At 38.3% G+C, this 18071-nt stretch overlaps 1 pseudogene; it reads left to right on the top strand.

Moving 5' to 3' along the window:
• The first annotated feature begins 16284 nt into the window (after window positions 1-16284).
• LOC144289808 (large ribosomal subunit protein eL8 pseudogene) lies at window positions 16285-17239 on the top strand (annotated as a pseudogene).
• The last annotated feature ends 832 nt before the right edge of the window (window positions 17240-18071 follow it).

The following is an 18071-nucleotide window of genomic DNA, read 5'->3' as shown; positions in this document are numbered from 1 at the left end:
AAGCGTTAGGTCAGGCTCTGTGCTCAGTGGGGAGTCTGCTTGAGGATTTCTCTCCCTCCAAGCCCCTCTCCGTGCGCGCGCTCTCTCTCTCTCTCTCAAACAAATAAATAAATAAATCCTTTAAAAAATAGTAACAAATGTATCTGTCCAGCTTTGTTTTTTCCCCTCCCTCCACCCAATTATTTGAAAATTAGTCATCTCTAATGAGAATTGCTGTCCCTGCAAACAGCCTAACACCCTCTGGTTTTTTAGGCTGCTGGGTTTTTTGTTTTGTTTTTGTTTTTGTTTTTGTTTTTTTGCCTACTGTCAAGTTCTCCCAGCCATCCAGTGCTCCCCAGCATTCTCCTCCTAATACTTTGTTACCTCCCACAGGAGGCTTTCTGCCTTTATTGTAGGGCTGATGTTGCTTATTTTGGTTATCCAAATGTGCCTTGGTTTACTGGGTCTCACTCTCTGTCAGTGGAGATCTGGCATTTTTTCTGCTACACACCCAAACCTCCCCCCTTATCTCAATGATCGTCACCTGACATGGTCACTTGGCCCCTTTTGGCTTAGATATTTCTTGGCTCAACAGCATGTGCCCAACTGACCCTGCAGAACTTGGTGTTGTAAGATAGAGCTACTTGGATTCTTTGCCTTCCTCTGCACACAATTGACATATACACTTCTTAAAGGGAGCACCTCTATATGGCATCCAGGCTGATAGGACAGCTATCTAAAGCTTGCTGGTGGGGGTGGGCAGCCCCAGCAGCAGCATCTATTACCCACAGGCCTGCCTGCTGCAGGGTTCCTTGAGGTCATATATGGAGGAGTTGCTGCCTATCGGAGGAGAGCAACTCCAATCAAGCAAAACTTGGGAAAGTAGCACAAACACTACTGAAAAAAAGTTCCCAGAATTAAAACATAGTTGCTACTCATAAGAAGAGATTTTTAAAAGGCTTTGTACTTAGTAGGATGGGAAGAAATTCAAATAGTGGAAATATGAGAAGTTTAATGGAACATGGGCTGCCTACCATGAGGTTTTTTTGTTTGTTTGTTTGTTTATTTGTTTTTGTTTTTCCAGGGGTTCCTGTCATTGAGATGTCTCCATTGGGGACATTTTGGGACATTCCTTCACTGTCTGAAGGAAGAGGAATGTGAGGCCAAGGAGGGCCAGGGTTGAAGCACACACCCAGGGAGGAAATGTCTGGGGGAACATAAGACAGAAGAGTCCTGTATTTCAAAGGGTCTTAATTATAAAATGCCCCCATCTACCTCTCCTAAAGTGGCAGTTGTTGGTTTGACTGCACTGTCACAGTCTTTTGTTGTTATTGTATTCAAAAGACAAATGTAGCATCTTCTGAATACTTACTGGGGCTCAGCACACTGTGGTTGCAGGGGTTTCTAGAGTTAAATTATGATGTAATCTCTTTGAGGCCTGGTTCCTACTCTATTCACTTCTTTTTTAAACAATAAATTTATTTTTTATTGGTGTTCAATTTGCCAACATACAGAATAACACCCAGTGCTCATCCCGTCAAGTGCCCCCCTCAGTGCCCGTCTCCCAGTCACCCCCATCTCCCGCCCTCCTCCCCTTCCACCACCCCTACTTCGTTTCCCAGAGTTAGAAGTCTTTATGTTCTGTCTCCCTTTCTGATATTTCCTACCCATTTCTTCTCCCTTCCCTTCTATTCCATTTCACTATTATTTATATTCTCCAAATGAATGAGACCATATAATGTTTGTCCTTCTCTGACTGACTTCTTTCTTTTTTTTTTTTTTTTGACTGACTTATTTCTATTCACTTTTGTGCTCCACACATTCCACACCTGGAGGCTTGTTAAATGCACCTTGAACTGAATAAAAGCACAGAGTGGAGAACAGAAGACACTAGCTTCTAATCTTCAGGAAGGGAATGGATCAAACCACACTGATTCAACAATTCAGTAAGCATTTAGCCTGGAAGGGCCAATAGTACATTCACTAGTGCCAAACAAGACCAGCAATCAGAATAGTTATGGACAGGGATAGAGATTTTCAGAGACTAGACTGGTAGCTCCTTGCCATTTTCAAAGCCAAATGTAAATCATCATTTAGATTTGAATAAATGCACATTTTGGAAAACTTGAGGAACAGTTTCGGGATATATCTTTAATATAGGAAGATGTGAAGCATCTGAACAGAATTAATATTGGTTGGTTTTTGCTGGCTTTAGAACCCTTGCTCTTATGCTCAAACAAATAAGTGCAGTGAAGGACTATACATACACGCACACATTCACAGACACATTGCTCACACACTTACCCCCATACATACACTCACACTGTTACACTCAGATTCACAGACTCTGACCCACACAGGCACACACAATCAGGCTCACAACTATACACTTATATCCTCATACCCACTTACTTTTGCCTGTACAGTTACACACTTAGATGCATGCATACATACTCATACACTCATGCTCTCTAACCAGGGGATAGGCAGCATACCTCAGTGAAATGTTTGCCAGGGCTGGCATCATGGTAGAATCAGTCCATGAATCAGCCAGCAACATTTATGGAGCACCTACTGTGTGCCAGGCATTATGCCACGGGTTGAGGATATAATGTTGCACAGACCATATGTGATGCATCTCTCTGTGGTCTAATGTAAATATAGAGAGGACAGCCATTGAAGTGATGGCAAATAATTGGATGTTAGTTACAAGCATGTAAAAGGCAAGTAATTAGCATTTGTGGAAGTTTTTCAGAGGGTGAGAAGGCTTCCCTGAGGAGGTACAAGTCTTTGCTGCCTCAACTAGCAGATTGTTGAGATGAAAGCATGGTTTCAAAGTGAGTGGGAAATATCAGATAGGGTGACAGCACATGAGAGACTCCTGACTCTGGGCAATGAACAAGGGGTAGTGGAAGGGGAGGTGGGAGGGGGGATGGGGTGACTGGGTAAGGGGCACTGAGGGAGGCACTTGACAGGATGAGCACTCAGTGTTATACTATATGTTGGCAAATCGAACTCCAGTAAAAATATATATAAAAAATCAATCAATCAATCAATTAAAAAAAATAAAAACAAAGTGTGGTTTCAATGCAAAGTAGACAGAGAAGGAGGTTGGAGGGAAAACCACTTGAGGTGGTAGGCCAGAGGGCTCTCACTGCTGGAAGGCTGGAGGTGATGGCCAGACACAGTGTTTTGATTAGTGGCAGCCACAGGACTCAGTACCTCTGCTCTTTGATTTTGGGGTTGCCCTCACTGAATGCCCCATCACAGGTCACCTTTCCTCTGTGAACAGTAGCATCTTCCAGCTGGGGTGTGGGACTGGAGGCCTTGAAATCTGAGCATGCAATGCTTACTAGCATGAAAGGCTGACCACTGCAATTGGGAAGACTGGAGTCATGTAAACTGTGTCATTAACTATACTTCATGAGAATAATTTGAAAATGATCAAAGCCTGCTTAAAAGATGTGCCTATTAGGTTAGTAAATTTGCCTTCATTCATGAATTTAGGTTTCTGCTTTCAAGAAACTTCACCTAGTAAAGGAAATATGTGCACATGTCTAGAAATACCCTTCATGCCCCTGTGCTGAGAATCATCTTTGTTTGCCCCTTTCTTTGAGAAGGAAAAGGTGACTGTGCCAGAAGCTAAGTCCTGATTCAGAGCCAATCAGCAGCACAGTTTCCTCCACACTGGGCCTCCCAAGTCTTGCTCACTACTCTCCTCTACACATTCTTGTTTTATTGTCTTTTCCTTTATTGCCACAAGAGTAAAACATGATACATAAAGGCATTTGCTAAATAGAAAAAAAAGTCTAAAAGAATCATTTGGTCTATTTCTTTTTGGTGCTTTAAATTTTTTTTAAAATTTTTAAACAAGATGAAAAAAATTTTTAAACAAGATGAAATATACTGCTTATACAGTTTTATTTCTTAATTTTGTCTTTTAACATTCTATCACGTTTTTCCAGGATATTTTCATGACCTTAACGTTGATGATAGCATGACATTCCATTGTGTAGAATTGCAAATCATGGTCACTTATATTTCATAACTTACTCTTTATAGTAATAATTTTCTGTGGAGTGAGCAATGTTTTTTTTAGTGGTTTTCTAGGGGGAGCCCAAATTCCCTCAGTTTATTTACCCAATTACTTGGAGAGTCTGTGCAGAATCACCCCAACCAATGATTGTACTTCACAAAGTACCAGCACTAATACCAGATCAATGTTCTGTTCCTTTCTTTGTGAAACAGTGTATAGCTATAACACTGGCTATAAAAAACAATTTCCTATAAAATGATATTGAGGTGACTGCATTTCTAGAATGAAAGTTCTTTCTAAAAAAATCTGCTTCTTATTAAACCTACTAACTCTGAAAGAGGTTTAAAATATTAAGCTAGAGGTAGATTTTTAATATGTCCATAGGCAATCTCCGAGAAAAAAATCCAAATGAATAGGTCAGTTTGCCTAATGCTGATGGAGAGCTGTACCATTTCATGTGTACCTTAATGTACTTCCTTCTTTAGCAAGATGGGAAGGAGCCATTGTTTTAGGATGGCCATATCTAAAATCCCAGAGTAAGACTGCACATATTTATATGATAGCACAAATCTTTATTAAAAAAATGCATTTATAGACTCAGCAGTATTAAAGCATCTCTTTTTCTTGTTAGCAGCACAATCTGCCACCAGGAAGGCTTTAAATGCTTTCCTTACAAACAGCGCCTGCCTGAATTATTCAGTAATTAATCATGCATAATACCTTAAATTCCACGAGTGGTTGGCTGACAACCTTCCAGTGATTACTGCATTTGGTAGCAGAAAGTCAACTCCTAATCATTTTGAGGGGGAAAAACAAGAGAGGTATTTTTTGCTTGTTTTTAATGTTGACATTGGCAATCCAGCAAGTATGATCATTGCTACATCCTACCACTGTATTGACACCAGCCAACTGCATATCTAAGAAATATTAATTAGCTTATGGGATCTAATAAAAATGGATAATTTCTTGCCATGGCTGGCACCAAAATAGTTTCAAATAGGCAGGGTTAGTGCTATGGCCTGCCTACTATGATCTGATTGGTTTCATTTGAAGTATCAAATCAGATGCTCATTTATTAGACCAATTTTGTTACAGTGGTGGTGGTGATGATGATGATGATGATTATGGTGGTAGTCATTGTGATGATGGTGGTGATGGTGATTATGATGAAAATAACTATAGTGGTGGTGGTAATGATTAACACTCTGGATTATACATCAGTCTCTCTCTTGATGGCTTAAAAAATTACCCCATATATATTATCTTTATGATGAGATAGGAAATATACCCCAGTTTTACAAACTATGAAATTATTATTATTTTTCTCTTCTTTTTGGTGTATTTTTATTGGAGTTCAATTTGCCAACATATAGCATAACACCCAGTGCTCATCCTGTCGAGTGCCCCCCTCAGTGCCCATCACCCAGTCACCCATCCCTCGTCCACCTCCCTTTCCACTACCCGTTGTTCGTTTCATGTTCTGTCACCATCACTGATATTTCCCACTCATTTTCTCTCCTTTCCACTTTATTCCCTATCACTATTTTTTATATTCCCCAAATGAAGGAGACCATACAATGCCTGTCCTTCTCCAATTGACTTACTTCACTCAGCATAATACCCTCCAGTTCCATCCACATTGAAGCAAATGGTGGGTATTTGTCGTTTCTAATGGCTGAGTAATATTCCATTGTACACATAGACCACATCTTCTTCATCCATTCATCTTTCGATGGACACCGAGGATCCTTCCACAGTTTGGCTGTTGTGGACATTGCGGTGCAAGTGTCCTGCCATTTCACTGCATCTGTATCTTTGGGGTAAATCCCCAGCAGTGCAATTGCTGGGTCGGAGGGTAGTTCTATTTTTAACTCGTTGAGGAAGCTCCATACAGTTTTCCAGAATGGCTGTAACAGTTCACATTCCCACCAACAATGCAAGAGGGTTCCTCTTTCTCCACATCCTCTCTAGCATTTCTTGTTTCCTGTCTTGTTAATTTTCACCATTCTCACTGGTGGGCCGTGGCATCTCATTGTGGTTTGATTAGTATTTCCATGATGGCAAGTGAAGCTGAGCATTTTCTCATGTACTTGTTGGCCATGTGTATGTCTTCTTTGGTGAAATTTCTGTTCATGTATATTGCCCATTTCATGATTGGATTGTTTGTTTCTTTGCTGTTGAGTTGAATAAGTTCTTTTTTTTTCCTGTTATTTTTTTTTAATAAATTAATTTTTTATTGGTGTCCAATTTACCAACATACAGAATAACACCCAGTGCTCATCCCATCAAGTGTCCCCCTCAGTGCCATCACCCACTCACCCCCACCCCCCGTAATAAGTTCTTTATAGATCTTGGATACTAGCCCTTTATCTGATAGGTCATTTGCAAGTAACTTCTCCAATCTGTAGGTTGTCTTTTAGTCTTGTTGACTGTTTCTTTTCCTGTGAGGAAGCTTTTTATCTTGGTTAAGTCCCAATAATTCATTTTTGCTTTTGTTTCCCTTGCCTTCATAGATGTATCTTGCAGGAAGTTGCTGTGGCCAAGTTCAAAAAGGGTGTTGCCTGTGTTCTCCTCTAGGATTTCAATGGATTCTTGTCTCACATTTAGATCTTTCATCCATTTTGAGTTTATCTTTGTGTCTGGTGTCAGAGAATGATCTAGTTTCATTCTTCTGCATGTGGCTGTCCAATTTTCCCAGCACCATTTATTAGAGAGACTGTCCTTTTTCCAGTGGATAGTCTTTTCTGCTTTGTTGAATATTAGTTGACCATAGAGTTGAGGGCCCATATCTGGCTTCTCTATTCTGTTTTATTGATCTATGTGTCTGTTTTGTGCCTGCACCACACTGTCTTGATTACCACAGCTTTGTAATACAGCTTGAAATCTGGCATTGTGATGCCCCTGGCATTGGTTTTCTTTTTCAATATTCCCCTGGCTATTCAGGGTCTTTTCTGATTCCACACAAATCTTAAGATGATTTGTACCAACTCTCTGAAGAAAGTCCATGGTATTTTGATAGGGATTTCACTGAATGTATAAATTTCCCTGGATAGCATAGACATTTTCACAATATTAATACTTCCACTCCATGAGCATGGAATATTTTTCCATCTCTTTCTGTCTTCCCCATTTTCTTTCAGAAGTGTTCTGTAGTTTTTAGGGTATAGATCCTTTACCTCTTTGGTTAGGTTTATTCATAGGTATCTTATGCTTTTGGGTGCAATTGTAAATGGGATTGACTCCTTAATTTCTCTTTAGTTTCATGATTAGTGTAGAGAAATATAACTGATATCTGGGCAATGATTTTGTATCCTGCCACACTGCCGAATTGCTGTATGAGTTCTAGCAATCTTGGGGTGGAGTCTTTTGAGTTTTCTATGTAAAGTAGCATGTCAACAGCGAAGAGGGAGAGTTTGACTTCTTCTTTGCCAATTTGAATGCCTTTTAATTCTTTTCATAGTCTGATTGCTGAGGCTTGGACTTCTAGTACTATGTTGAATAGCAGTGGTAGGAGTAGACATCCCTATCGTGTTCCTGATCTTAGGGGAAAGGCTCTCAGTGTTTCCCCATTGAGAATGGTATTTGCTGTGGGCTTTTCAAAGAGGACTTTTAAGATGCAGGAATGTTCCCTCTATCCCTACACTCTGAAGAGTTTTGATCAGAAATGGATGCTGCATTTTGTCAAATGCTTTCTCTACATCTGTTGAGAGGATCATATGGTTCTTGTTTTTTCTCTTGTTGATATGATCTATCACGCTGATTGCTTTGTGAGTGTTGAACCAGCCTTGCATCCCAGGGATAAATCCTACTTGGTCATGGTGAATAATCTTCTTAATGCACTGTTGGATCCTTTTGGCTAGTATCTTGTTGAGAATTTTTGCATCTCTGTTCATCAGAGATATTGGCCTATAATTCTCCTTTTTGGTGGGGTCTTTGTCTGGTTTTGGAATTAAGGTGGTACTGGCCTTATAAAATGAGCTTGAAATTATTCAACCCTTTCTATCTTTTGGAACAGCTGGGAAAAAGCTTCTACTGGGAAGTCTTCTGGCCCTGGACTTTTGTGTCTTGGGAGGTTTCTGATGACTGTTTCTATTTCCTCCCTGGTTATTGGCCTGTTCAGGTTTTCTATTTCTTCCTGTTCCCATTTTGGTAGTTTGTGGTTTTCCAGAAATGTGTCTATTTCTTCTAGATTGCCTTATTGGCATATAGCTGTTCATAATATTTTTTTAAAATCGTTTGTATTTCCTTGGTTAGGGTTGTGATCTCTCCTTTTTTATTCGTGGTTTTATTAATTAGTCTTTTTTCTTTTCTGTTTAATAAGTCTGGCTAATGGTTTATCAATCTCATTAATACTTTCAAGGAACCAGCTCCTGGTTTTGTTGATCTGTTCTACAGTTCTTCTGGTCTCTATTTCATTGAGTTCTACTCGGATCTTTATTAACTCTCTTCTTCTGCTGGGTGTAGGTTTTATTTGCTGTTCTTCTCTAGTTATTTTAGGTACAAGATTATCTTGTATATTTTAGTTTTTTCCAATTTGGGGGGGGGGGGAGGCTTGTATTGTGATGTTTCTCCCTTAGGTCTGCTTTTGCTGTATTCCAAAGATATTGAATGGCTGTATCTTCATTTTCATTGTTTCCATGAATCTTTCTAATTTTTCTCTAATTTCCTGGTTGACCCATTCATCTCTTAGTAGGATTCTGTTTCACCTCCACATGTTTGACAGTCTTCCAAATTTCTTCTTGTGATTGAGTCCTAATTTCAAAGCATTGTGGTATGAAAATATGCAGGGGACAATCCCAATCTTTTGGTATTGGTTAAGATATGATTTGTGACCCAGTATGTGGTCTATTCTGGAGAAAGTTCCATGTGCACTTGAGAAGAATGTGTACTCAGATTCGTTTGGATGTAAAGTTCTGTAAATATCTGTGAAATCCATCTGGTCCAATGTATCATTTAAAGCTTTTGTTTCTTTGGAGAAGTTGTGTTTAGAATACCTGTCTTTTGCAGAAAGCACCGTGTTGAAGTCTTCCAGTATTAGTGTATTATTATCTAAGTATGCCTTAACTTTGGTTATTAATTGATGGATATACTTGGCAGCTCCCACATTAGGGCCATAAATATTCATGATTGTTAGGTCCTCTTGTTGGATAGATCCTTTAAGTATGATATAGTGTCCCTCTTCATTTCTAACTGCAGTCTTTGGAATAAACTTTAATTTATCTGATATGAGGATTGCCACCCCTGCTTCATTTTGAGGACCATTTGAATGGTAAATGGTTCTACAACCTTTCATTTTCAGGCTTTAGGTGTCCTTAGGTATAAAATGAGTCTCTTGTAGACAACAAATAGATGGTTTTTGCTTTTTTATCCAGTCTGAAGCCCTGTGCCTTTTGGTGGGATCATTAAGCCCATTGAAAGATATGAATCTAGTGCCTTCATAATACCTATTCAGTCCCTGTTTTTGTGGATTATTTCTTTGGGCATCCTCTTTCTTTTACACGGTGCCTTTAATATTACTTGCAGAGCTGGTTTGGTGGTCACATATTCTTTCGGTTTCTGCCTTTCTTGGAAGCTCTTTATCTCTCCTTCTATTCTGAATGACAGCCTTGCTGGATAGAGTATTCTTGGCTGCATGTTCTTCTCATTTAGGACCCTGAATATATCCTGCCAGCCCTTTCTGGCCTGCCAGGTCTCTCTGGAGCGGTCTGCTGTGAATCTAATAATTCTCCCCATATAAGTTAGGGTTCTCTTGTCTCTTGCTGCTTTAAGGATTTTCTCTTTATCTTTGGAATTCTCAAGTTTCACCATTAAATGTCGAGGTGTTGAACAGTTTTTATTGATTTTAAGAGGGGATGTCTCTATCTCCTGGGATGAATGCCTGTTTCCCTCCCCAAATTAGGGATGTTCTCAGCTATGATTTGTTCAAATATGCTTTTTGGCCCTTTTTTTCAGCACCCCGTGGAACCCCAATTAAACATAGATTTTTCCTTCTGAGGCTGTCATTTATTTCCCTTAACCTTTCCTCATGGTCTTTGAGGAAGGTCTTTGTTTTTCTTTCTCAGCTCCCTTCCTTGCCATCAACTTGTCTTCTATGTCACTTACTCTTTCTTCTACCTCATTAACCCTTGTCATTAGGAGCTCCAGTTTGGATTGTATCTCATTTAATTCATTTTTAATTTAGGCCTGATTAGATCTAAATTCCACAATCATGAAATCTCTTGAATCCTTTACGCTTTTTTTCCAAAGCCGCCAGTAGCTTTATGATTGTACATCTGAATTGGCTTTCTGGCATAATCATAATCCAAAATCTAACTCTGTGGCAGAGAGTACTGTTTCTGATCTTTTTGTGGTGAGTTCTTTCTAGTATTTTGCTCAGTGCAGAGTGGTTGTATGAGTGGGCTGTATCAAGAATATCAACCAGGACCTAAGTAAATTTCACCCTAGATATTTCTTGTTAGAAGCACAAACTCTTCTCTCTGTAGCATTCCAGCTGTTCTCTCTTCAAATCTCAGGTGAAATTGGTTTGACCATTTGGTTTTGGCCAAATAGGTTTTCAGTATGATCTGTGGGAACAGGTGACTTGGGGACTGTATTCCTCCGCCATCTTGCCCCATCCCCCAAGATGTTTTTTAAACAGCTAAACATTTCCTCTGGCAATATATGAGAACTCTCATTACTTCTTAATGTTGATAGAAAAATATGTGTAAACATGTTTGTTAAAATGTTAATGATAAAGGTAGAAAACCTAGGACTAGAATACACGAGTTCCAATCATAATTCAAAGTGAATAAAGAAGAATCTAATAGTTAAAGATCTTTTAAAAAGAAAATACACAAGGTGCACCTGGCTGGCTCAGTTGGTAGAGCATGAAACTCTTGATCTCAGTGTTGTGAGTTCAAGCCCCATTTTGGATATACAGATTACTTAAAATATTTTTAAGATTATATTTATTTAAAAAAAAAGATTATATTTATTTATTCATGAGAGACACAAAAAGAGAGTCTGAGACATACAGAGGGAGAAGCAGGCTCCATGCAGGGAGCCCGATGTGGGACTTTATTCCAGGTCTCCAGGATCAGGCCCTGGGCTGACAGTGGCGCTAAACTGCCAAGTCACCCGGGCTGCCCTTAATCCCTGTTTTTAACCTGATTACATCCATTCTTCTCTCCTAGGTATTGGGGCTCAGTCCTGATTTCTGGGTGATATTTCCAGGTTGTCTACTTGTCAGTATTAAAAGAATCCTGTTCTCCCACCAGACTTTTATTTTTGTTCCAAATTTTACCATTAATATTATTTATTTATTGCTATTTACTTTTATATTCTGACTCCTCACCAGAATATAGGTCCATGAACTTAGGAACTGTATCTGTCTTGTTTTACAATATTGTTGACACACAATAAGCATTAAATAAATAGGTACATAGTAAATGAACAAGTGAAAGGAGACAAGTGCACTGTAGAATTCACAATCATCCCATCTGTCATAATCATGCACTAACTTAAAATATTGAAAGGAAAAGATGCAAAATAATGTTCAAATTATAAGAATAACTCATTAAACTTGTAAAAGAATCAATTTTCAACTTTTGAGAACTTTTAACATCACTCATCAGAGTGACTGGAAAAAAATACCTTGCAAAATTCCATAGCTTTTTGAATATATAGGATGACTCTAAAATGTCCTTTGATATTCTTTTTACCCCTAATTTTATTGACTTAATTGGTACATAACATTGTATCAGCTAAAGATGTACAATGTGTTGATTTGACATTGCAAAAATGATTACCACCATAGCATTAGCTAATACCTCCATCCCATCACATAATACTACTTCTTAAACCCAGATTATTTTGCTGGGCTCCTGATACTTGTCTATTTTTTGTTAACTCCATTGATCCATTTTCTTCTCATTCCCTGGCTATTTATTGACTATGCTCAACCAGGAGAGTGCATAAAGCTGAATGCTGCACTTGTGAGCTGCACAGAGAAAGGACCTCTGTGGAAAACAATTCCTGGGATTACCATAACTGTTTAGGTCCTAGACATTATCAGGCCACCTGCCTAATGGAGATCAGTACCATAGTTTCCCATTACCAGACTCACACTATCTCCCCTTCATCAAATATGAATTCCAGCTTTTGCTTGTTGGGTTCAGGCCAGCATTCCCACCTTTGACCATTTCACTTTTAGGAATCTGCTCCTATCTTCATGACTGAGAAGCTTCAGAACAAATTGCCATAAACTTAATGACCCAAAACAACACAGACTTGTATCTGAAAGCTGTATAGGCTGGAAGTCTGAGTAGCTGAGATTTCTGCTTAGGATCTCAAAGGCCAAATAAAGATAGTAATTAAAATGGGTTCTTATCTGGAGGCACTGGGGAAGAAGCCTATTCCCAGCTCATTCAGCTTATTCTCAGGCTTCTGTTTCTTATGACTTTCCTTACTGGCTTTCAGCTAAGATTTTCAAGGTTACCCTCCTTCCTTTTCATGTGGTTTCCTCCATCTTCAAACCCACATTGGCAATATTGAGTCTTTCTCATGCTTTGAAACTCTCTGACCTCTTCCATTTTCAGCTGAAGAAAATTCTGCTTTTAAAGGGCCTATATACTTAGATTACAGCCCCTTCCCCATAACTTATTTTTTGCAATATAATACCATAATCTCAGGAATATGACTAGGGAGCAAAGGTCCTGAGAGCCATCTTAAAATTCTGCCTCTACCAGGAGAGAACCATATATTTGAAACATAGCTTTCTTATGAGACTACTCCAAATGTCCAAAACTTAGCTTTGTCAAATTAAGATTTTTTATCCCCCTCCCACCAAAAATCTTGTCACCTATCAGCAAAGTGGAATTAATGACAATAATGTTCTAAAACATCCTTGGTCTTTCCATATTTCTCTTTGTTTTCCAGACTTTTCCCCTCAATTTTGAACTCCTTAACTCTCTATATGTTATCCTTGATAACATATATAGATTCTGCTTTTTCTTTTTCTATACCCCATCACTTTGTATTTTCAAAACAAGCAGTTACTCACAGGTGTCATCTGCTAAGAGTTCTAATTAAGTACCCTTTGAGGAATTAATATAATGATCTGTAGAGAGCTTCATGGTTGTCTCTTTTGCTAGTCTCCATCTCTTCAGCAAATCAGGATAAGAACAGGCATTGACTGAACAGTTGGGAATAATATTGTGTTAGTCAGGGGCAGGGAAAAGTGGCTGTATGGAAATGAACCAATAATGATTTGATGTATTAAGCACACAGATGTTTATTTTTTCTAATCTAAAAGACCATAAATATGAATATATATAAACTCTTGACTCCATGTGGCCATTCAAAGAACAAGGTTGCTTCTCTCTTGTGTTCATGACGTCTAGAAGTTTACTCTTGTTTTGTTTGATTTCAACTCTTGGTTAGGGGAAAAGGCATGGAGGAGGATGTTATAGAGTTTTAAGACCTTGGTCTGTGAGGTACACAGGATCATTTCTACTCATATTCTATCAGAAAATATTTGACTTTTGGTTACCTCTGGCTGAAAGGGCATAGAATCGTATAACTATCCTCATAATTAATTTTAGAACTTCTTCATCACACCAGAAAGAAACACTATACTCAGTAGCAGTCAGCTCTTATAGCTCCCCACTGCCAGCCCCTAGCAACCACTAATCTACATTCTAGCTTTATATATTTGCCTATTCTGGACATTTCATATAAATGGAATCATACTGTATGTGCCTTTTTGTGTTTGAGGCTCATTCATTTGGTAGAACGTATTAATAGTTTATTCTTTATTCTTTTTTTTTTTTTACTGCTGAATTGTATTCCATTGTATAACTATACCACCGTTCTCGTTTTCTTCAAATTTTTATTTAAGTTCTAGTTAGCTAAAGGGTGCCTGGGTGGCTTAGTTGGTCAAGCATCTGACTCTTGATTTTGGCTCAGGTCATGATCTTGGGGTTGTGGGGTCAAGCCTCACATTGGGCTCCATGCTCAGCAGGGAGTCTGTTTGAGATTCTCTCTCTCTTTCTGCCTCTCCCACACTTGCTTTCTCTCTCTCTCAAACAAATAAATAAATCTTAAAAACTTCTGATTAACACAAAGTAATTGTTTTCAGGAGTAGAATTTAGTGATTCATCACTTACATATAACACCCAGTGTTCATCATGAGGAGTGCCCTCCTTAATACCCATCATCCACTTAGTCCATCCCCCACCCACTTACTTTCATCAACCCTCAGTTTGTTCTCTATTGCCAAGAGTCTCTTATGTTTTTTTTTCCCTCTCTATTTTTCCCATAAGTTCTTTATAGATTTTGGATACTTTTATCTGCTATGTCATTTGCAAATATCTTTTCCCTTTCTCTAGGCTGCCTTTTAGTTTTGTCAATTGTTCCCTCACTGTGCAGTTTTTATTTTGATGAAGTCCTGATAGTTCATTTTTGCTTTTGTTTCCTTTGCCTCCAGTGATGTGTCTAGAAAGAAATTGTTATAACCAAGGTCAAAAAAGTTTCTGCCTGTGTTCTCCTCTAGGATTTTGATGTTTTCCTGCTTAACCAGTTTTTAACCATTTATGAGTGTATGGACATTTGAGTTGTTTTCATCTTTTTGGCTATTATGAATAATTATGCTATGAACACTCATGTGCAAAATATTGTATAGACATATGTTTTCATTTCTCTAGGTTAAAAGCTTTGCTGGGTTGGGTACTTTCCTGCAAAATTCACATCCACCCAGAACCTCAGAATATGATCCTATTTGGAAGCAAGATCTTTGCAAATATAATTAGTTAAGATGAGATCATACTGGATTAGGGTGAATCTTAAATTCAATGACAATGTGAAGACATAGAGACATTAAGACATAAGGGAGGAGAATGCCATGTGAAGATGGAGGTAGAGAATGGAGTGATGCAGATACAGAGCAAGAAATGCCAGATTTCTGTCAACCACCATATGCTTGGATAGAGGCATGGAACAGATTCATCATCAGAGCTCCCAGAGGGAACTAACGCTGTCAATATCCTGATTTTGGACTTCTAGCTTCCAGAACTGTGAGATAATACATTTCTACTGTTAAAAGTAATCCAATGTGTTCTTCTTTGTCACAGACGATGTAGGAAACTGAATATAGGCATACATTAACTATATATATTAACATATATATTATATATAAATATATGTATATAAATATATGTATAATATATTATTAAAGGTAAATAATATACCTTTAGTTCTGTATATATCTCTGTCCTTATTTGTATATCCACAGATATCTCTATCTCATATTTCATATATATATGTATACACACATACATGTATTGCTGCATCATATGATAGATTTTAGTCTGTGTTCTGAGGTCATTTGCTTTCAGTCTGAAGCATTTCCTTTAGTATTTCTTATAGAGTGGGCCTGCTAATAACAAATTATCTGTTTTTATTCATATGGAAATTTCTTATTTTCCTTCATTTTCTTAAGACAATTTTTCTGGATATAATATCCTTGGTTGTTAATACTTTTCTTTTAGAACTTTGTATATGTCATCCCACAGCCTTCTGGCTTCTATAATTTCTGATGAGACATCAGTTGTTAATCTTATTCAGGTTTCTTTGTGTAAGACAAATCATTTTTTCGTTGCTTTCAATATTTTCTCTTTTTCTTTAGCATTTTTTAAAGGTTTTATTTATTTATTCATGAGAGACACAGAGAGAGGGAGAGGCAGAGACACAGGCAGAGGGAGAAGCAGGCTCCATGTAGGAAGCCCAATGCGGAACTCGATCCCAGGACTCCAGGATCATGCCCTGGGCCAAAGGCAGGTGCTAAACCTCTGAGCCACCCAGGGATCCCCTTTCTTTAGCATTTTTACTGTGGTATTTCTGTGTGTGAATCTTCTTGAAGTTAATAATTGGAGTTTGTTGAGCTTCCTGGATATGTAGATTAAGGTTTTTAAAATCAGATTTGGGAATGTTTCATCTGTTATTTCTTTAAATATTATTTCCTGCTTCTTTCTTTCTCTCTTCTCTAATACTCCACTGAACTTGTTAGTGTACTTTATAACATTTCACATTTGAGGATTTGTTGAGTTTCTTCATTCTTTTTCATTCTGTTCTTTGGATTGTGTAATCTCTATTCATCAATCTGAACGTTCTCAATTTTTCTGCAAGCTCACATCCAGAAAATGTTTTGCCATCTCATAGCCAGCTCATTTTCCTAATAATGTAGCCATACATGATAAAAGCAAATTTATAGCTCTCTCTTCCAGCAACAGAAGATGCCCAAAGGAAAGAAGTTGAAGAGGAAGAAGGTGGTTCCAGTCCCTGCTGTTGTGAAGAAGCAGCAGGCCAAGAAGGTGGTCAATCCCCTGTTTGAGAAAAGGCCCAAGAATTTTGGCATTGGAAAGGACATTCAGCCCCAAAGGGACATGATATGCTTTGTCAAATGGCCCTGCCACATTCAGCTGCACTGGCAAAGGGCTATTCTCTGTAAGCTCTGAAAGTGCTTCCTGTGATTAATCAGTTCTCTCAGGACTTGCATGGCCAAACTGCTACTCAACTGCTTAAGCTGGCCCACACGTACAGACTAGAGACAAGGCAAGAGAAGCATCAGAGATTGTTGTCCCAGGCCAAAAAGAAAGCTTTGGGCAAAGGGGATGTCCCCACTAAGAGGCCTCCTGTCCTTTGAACTTTCACCACTTTGGTGGAAAACTAGAAGGCGGGCAGCCCGGGTGGCTCAGTGGTTTAGTGCCGTCTTTGGCCCAGGGCATGATCATGGAGACTCTGGATCGAGTCCTACATCGGGCTCCCTGCATGGAGCCTGCTTCTCCTTCTGTGTCTCTGCCTCTCTCTCTCTCTGTCTCATGAATAAATAAATAAAATCCTAAAAAAAAAAAAGAAGGCTTAGTTGGTAGTGATTGCACATGATGTGAATCCCTTTGAGTTGGTTGTCTTTCTGCCTGCCCTGTGTCATAAGACAGGAGTTCCCTACTGCATTATCCAGGGAAGGGTCAGCCTGGGGCATCTGGTCCACAGGAAGACCTGCACTACTGTTGCCTTCACACAGGTTAACTTGCAGAAGACAAATGACCTCTGGCTAAGCTGGTGGAAGCCATCAGGACCAATTGCAATGATAGAAATGATGAGATCCACTGCCACTGGGGAGGCAACATCCTGAGTCAGAAGTTGGTGGCTCACATCACCATGCTGGAAAAGGTGAAGGTTAAAAACTAGTCACCAAACTGAGCTGAAGGGATGCTGTTGAATTTTCTGTACATAAAAGTAATAAAAAAAATCTTTTAAAAAAACAAATACATATTCTTTATATAATCAACAGCTTAGAGTTTTTTATTGTATTGGGGAATTGATGATTTGTAGGTTTGCTTAATATGAAAAACAAAAGCATACAGAGCCCCTCCCCCTGTTGCCAATACAACACAATTCTCTTGTGTCATTACTTTATTAGTGGTTCAGATTTATTCCTATTACTATACCTTGTATCAGTGATCCTTGTGGTTATTTTCTGGAATATTTTTACTTTGGTTCCCAATATTTATTTGTAGAAATCCTAGAATAAGTTTATCAAAACATATAAAACTATTTAATGGGAATTTTTAAATGTATCAAAAGAGAGAATAGTGTAATAAGTTCACATGAATCATTTATCCAGCTTCAAAAATTATGAACTTTTTGTTAATCTTATTTGGTAGAACTCTCCACCTTTTTTTTTATCTCCTGATATATTTTAAGGGAAATCTCAGATCTCAAATCATTCAGTCTATTATGATTTCATCTCTAATAGAGAAAAATTTCTTTTTCTATAATGTCATTATCAACCTGTCAAAAACAACAATATATAATATACAATTTATATTAGCATGTTTCCATTTGTCTCAAAATACCTTTTAAAAACAAAGCTAGTTTATTTACATTGGGATCCAAATAAGGTGCATAAAATGCATATGACTAATATGTCCAGATACATCTCTCTTTTTTGTTTGTTTGTTTGTTTATGATGGCTATGAAAATATGCCACTGACGTCTGCTCTGGGACCACAATTGAGTT

Source organism: Canis aureus, chromosome 2 (genome assembly GCF_053574225.1).
Source record: "Canis aureus isolate CA01 chromosome 2, VMU_Caureus_v.1.0, whole genome shotgun sequence".
Classification (NCBI taxonomy): domain Eukaryota; kingdom Metazoa; phylum Chordata; class Mammalia; order Carnivora; family Canidae; genus Canis; species Canis aureus.
Note: the sequence above shows the minus strand (reverse complement) of the source record. Positions and strands in the feature narration are given on the sequence as shown.